Below are 5,885 nucleotides of genomic sequence, written 5' to 3'. Positions count from 1 at the left end.
CGTTTTTCAGTTCCCATGTTTGCCACGCCGTAATACGCGAGCACAAACTCGTTTTATTGGGCAAATGTAATTATGTAAGCGTTGAAGGATGTCTTCCTCGCGTATCACGCCATGACTTAGTTTTAATCACACAGCCATGCTGCAACGAAATACGTGACCATTGGCGTGACCCTACTGACTCTATGATCGTTTAAACACTCTAGGACATATTACCGTTATTATCATTATTTTGTTCACGTGATTCAGTGCACCTTATTGGTAATGTATTAAGTGAATGTGTGTTTGTGACTTGTTTTTGACTGATGATGTCACCAAGTGCGCTATAGAATGGGATCTATGATTGGTTGACTAAATCAGTCAGAGGGTATCTCGTTGAAATCGCGTTATATATGAGTCGCTTAAGATATATAAGGAGGTAGTAAAAATAATACAAAATAAAATGTATTTAATAATAATAAAAAAAACAATTACAAAATACTAACAAACTATATAAAATTAATCTATATGAATCAAAAAACTATATAAAAATAAAATTAATCTATTTGAATAAACTTAAATTCCCGCCGTACAATAAATGAGAATTCAATCAAATTACATGTCACATTTAGTTCGTTTGAGGAGGTCAGCAGGGGTCGCATAACTGCGATGCATTAACATATTAATTTTACGATTGTACCTGAAATCATTTACATGTTATGTTCTGAATGACGTAGTCTTCTTTACAAATGCGTCAATACCAACTGAATTTATACAAATAATTGTCGTTAGTGTTCAAGAATTTGTAGTCAATTATGTTGACTGATCAACAGAAGGGTGCATCATTGGTATTGCCAAATGGGAGTAGAGACAAACACTGGAGGTCTTAGTCAGTGACAATCAAAAACATCAATTCATATGCCACAAAGAAAGGCTTGGCAGATTTCTTGATTCTGACGTCCAACGCTATTTTATTGCAGTATTGTTTTCTCCAGCGCCATTTCTATCACCTCAAACTATTTATTGCTAATTATTTTGTCCCTTTCAAATTTCATTCAACTTGCAATCGTCATAAATAAGAACAGACATTCATCTATTTTTAGAAAGTAACAGAGCCAACTCATATAACAACTAGGCGATGCTTGTATCAATACTTTTCTTATAATTGTTTTTTGCTAAGGAAGAGTATCCTGTGTGTTCATTCCTTAAACTACAACCCCTGCTACGTCACCATCGAGTGAGTACACATAAACCTTTGATGACACAGTCCCATACTCTGTCGCTTCAGCAGAAATTATGTGTTTTATCAAGCTACTTATTGGATGTGCATTATATTATTACAAATTATATTATTAATATATATGATTACAGTATTAGCACAAATTATTAAAAAAAAAATAGATAAGTCACGGATTTAAAGATAATCGAATATATTCCAAGTTATTAGCTTTGTATGTGCCCAAAATTGTTACCTGTATTTTCTCAGGTTGTTTTCAGAAAGTGAATCAAACATTTGTGTTGATTTGTCCTGATGTCCCCGCGCCTGTATGCAAATATGTATTTAGATTTCAATTACGACGTTGAACTGTACGCGTATTAATATTGGTACAAACTCCAGCAGATGGTTACTTTTATATTTTAGTACCATTCACCAGTCGTTTATATTTTATATCTATGTTGTTGGTATTACCCGGACAAAATAAGAACAATACGGCCATACCAGTATGTTTCGTGAAAACATATTGATAACACTGAAATAGAAAGTTAGAACAGCCAAGCTATCGAACCTCCGACAGTACATCGAGATCAGGGTGTGGCCGTTTGGTTTGGAAAATAATTGCACTCACTGCCAGGGGGTACCTGGCCAAAAACAGCAACAGCCGATATTATTCATGAAAGCAACTAGTAAGTGTTCATGAATTATAATAGGATTCATTGACTTATTGAAGCACAAGTAGCAGTGAGCATTCACGATGTAATCTGGGCATATCGATATGTTATTGGGTGAAATACCTTTTCACGACTAAATCCAGGCATTTCGAACGAAACAAATGAAAGAGGTGAGGACTGACTTTTGATGAGTTATTTGAGTGTTACCTGCTTCTTGCCTGGAATCTTTCCCAGTCGCGTTCATTCCAGTGCCATTTTTGCTGTCACAGGCAGTAAAACTGCATTATCTTTCTAACCAGGGTGGTGGACAGCCAACGGAGGCATCCAGTTTATTGAGTCGTATTCGAAGTCAAGTCAGGTGGTTTATTGATGTACCAGCGGGAACTAGTCACTGTGAAACCATGGCCGAAGCCGAACCGAAACGGAACCACCGCCCCCCAAGAAAGCACGGTAGTGTCAACGCTTATCTTATCAAGAAAACCGTATCCCAAGGTCTCTTGGATGTTGCATTGCTGACATCCAACGCAGCATTGCTTAGAGTAATCATCCTGGCCGGGTCAGATGCAATACACTTTTATTATTTCTTGGTAACCTTGCTTTCTTTGTCAATTATTCTCCAAATAGTTGCGGCAATGTTATTATTCTTGCGAACAAGGGTAGACTGGGAGGAGGACGACGAACGAGACAGAGCGAATTGCATGAACGACTGGGCGACACTGACAGTGCTCGTCATCACAATAATCAACATTATTATCGGTGGATTCACATCCGATTTTAATCCAGGTAGCGTGGTTACAAAAAACTCACCCGAGCCTGCGACAAACAATAAAACTGTTCAACAGTTGTTAGAACTTCTGTCGTCCAAATGACATTTCATGTAACTCATGCGGTGCATTTTGACGTAGGGTCACAAACTCAAATAAAGGAGGCATAAATTTATGAATTGTGCTCGTATTTGGTACTGGAGCATTTATCGGCATTCAATGATAATTTATTGCATATGCAAATATGGCTTATATTGTCACTCTATCTTTTATGCATTCACGTGCACTTATTCACAGATAGTCACAGTACGGTATCATATTCACCACAGAGACGAGATTTCGAGTTGAATTAGAATGCTCATTCACGTACAAATTCAACGCCAATACTACACCATGGTAGGCATTATCACTGCCAGTGGAATTCAGCATCGACTATTTCATTGCAGCATCAAGCAACATGATAGAAAGCGCTGAACTACCAATGTTTGTGCAAACATTTGTAGTGTTTGCTGTAAAACAATGTTTGTTTTCAGTCGAAGTATGCATGCAAGTTATGATTTAATGCGTCGAACAGAAAGATGAAATATGACAGGTGGTGCGTGGTTAGCTTCGCACTTTATATTTTACCCCAAGTGAGTTCTAAAATTTAAGTCAGTTGCAAATATAATTTGAATTTACAAATATGCAGACTAACAACAATCGTGATGATCCTTGGTCACTTATTGTTGAATGTATTATTTTATGTAGAAAACCGTCACAGGTCATGTGATGTACCTGGCGTTTCTGTAACTTTGCAGCTGCACTTGAACAAAAAGATCGCCATTTCACATTGGATACTCACATAAATTGTATTTAAGGATCGAAGTAACCTGGGATGGTGACCATTCCTGTTAGAAGTTCAGTGCGTCCAGTGAAGAAAAAAGAACACGTTTTATTTCATCGATTGTAACTGCTTGGACGTCGACATCTGACAGTTCCCTTTGTAGTGATACGTTATTTATTCAGTCAAGTTTTACTCTCCGAGTACGTTGTTCTCGAAGTCACGATATGCTAATTTATATTCAGTGGATAGAAAAAGATAAAAAATCACAAACCGAGTAAAAAAAGAACAAAATCCTAACAATGTTATTTGTCATTTTGTGACAATACGAGTGGTGCGGGTTTAGTGTTGATATGCTGATCTATGGGACTCGCACTGTTGAATAGGGTAAACTACTAGTATTCAGTTAGACATGGTCATATACCGATATGCCATATATACAACATCGATAATTATACTTTAACATCACAATTTCAACATTCAAGCACAATTATGCATCGTCCGTTTTCGCCATAACATGATTGAGTACCTCAAAGACAAACCAACGCAACGTCTCTGCTCATTAATAAGACTAAAGTTCAGGGGGTCATTAAACCAAGTTCACCTGAGGCATAATTTTATGCCCAATTTACTCTTTTCAAATTTATTCTCAATTATTTGCAACTGTTACACTTTGTGGTTAAAATTCAAGGTGGCAATAAATATTGTTAAATGGATATCACTACTACGAGCTCAATTGTGGTTTTGTAAACAGTCATTTTCACAATACTCTCATGGACCGATCGTTTACATGACATAATAAGTGGTTATTACAGCTTCCGACGCATGGTATGATTTCTTTGTCATTCCAAAATATAAACCAATTTTATTTATTTATTTGTTTAATATTTATTTGTATTTTTGTTTGAATATGTAGATTTTTAGCTTTACGTGTCGTTAATCAGTTGTTAGAAAATCGTGTCCCGATCGCCTCTAACTACTCTAGTAAAAAAAAATGTGGAGCCTCATACCAACATCGGATTTTAATCAGATTGACCCCATATTTTGGCATGTGTGGAAATTAGTACTAGTTAGTGCCGTTAATTAAATGATACTTACCGTCCAGAAAAATACCGCAAGGGTGTATGAATTTAATTGCTTATGTCCGTGGCTAACTGACTGATTGTATTTGCAAGTTTTACTTAAAGACTAGAAAATAGTCCCTAGTGTGTTGTAATCATTCCAGATTTCCGAGTTGTGGCGTCTGGTATAAAAACGTGTATTCGTTCCGTTGGTAGCGCTACTCAAATTGCGTCCAATTACGGTAAAAATGAAATTTCTCACGGTACATGGTATCGGGAAGAATTATTGTTTTTTGTCACTAGGGGGCGCTATAACAGGCTGGAGAAATCAGTCTACGCGCTGCTACTGGACAAACAACATCTACATTTTTTTATCTGCTTTTCGGACTGTTGTTTTCTGTGGGCTGCATTGTTTTATTCTATTATGGAGACTCAGCTACAAATTACCGCTTTTAGATTTGCCTCCGCCATCTTTTTCACGCAATAATCGCTCTGCATCATAGTTTTGTCGAGGAGCTCGAGGAAATCGCAAATTTACTGGTTCCTGGGGCAGTGGAAGAGCTAAATGGTAAACCATACATTTCAAATCCTCTTTCCGTGTCGGTAAATCAAGACGGAAAGGCACTCTTATTTTAGATTTGAACCCAGAGGATTTTATGTTTAAATTTAACTTGAAATCAGGGTACCACCACATTGAAATCTTTCCAGATCAAATGCGATTTCTGGGTTTTTCTTGGATTTTCGGGGGTGTGAGTAAAATTTTTCAATTTTGCGTGTTACCATTTGGTTTATCATCTGGTCCTTATGTGTTTACAAAGCTTGTCAATCGCTAATGGAAAACTGGAGAGGGAAGGGCAAGTTGATTGTAGTTTACCTTGATGATGGATTAGGAGCAGGGGACTCATTTAGTTCGGCTGCATATGTAGCTAACAATGTTAGACAGGATTTAACAGAATTTTGTTTTGTTATAAATCAAGGTAAGAGTGTTTGGCACATCGTGCAAGCGTTGATTTGGTTACGATAACTGTGTTTCGCAGGGTAACTAGTCCTGTTGCGAAAGCACGAAAAAGCTCAACATGGAGGGAGCAGGAAGCAATTTATAGAATTTTAGTGAGTGTTGTTACCACTGTGCAAGGCCACATGGTGAGATGTTTGTACATGGGGGAAACGTCGAACCACTCAAGTACTTTTTACTTGCCTAGGAGCCCAGGGGGTCACTCTATATGCCGTTACTACCCCATGTGCGTTCCAAATTTAGAGGGAAAGGGCGGTGTTTTTCACCTTCGAAAGCGGGCCCGCGCGGGAGGTAAATATGCCCTCTTTAAAATGCTAATGTCTGCAATAGGCCCCCAGGAATAAACACACAGGGTTGCC

Source organism: Saccoglossus kowalevskii, chromosome 3 (genome assembly GCF_978046115.1).
Source record: "Saccoglossus kowalevskii chromosome 3, keSacKowa6.1, whole genome shotgun sequence".
Lineage (NCBI taxonomy): Eukaryota > Metazoa > Hemichordata > Enteropneusta > Harrimaniidae > Saccoglossus > Saccoglossus kowalevskii.
This window is presented reverse-complemented; position numbering follows the sequence as displayed.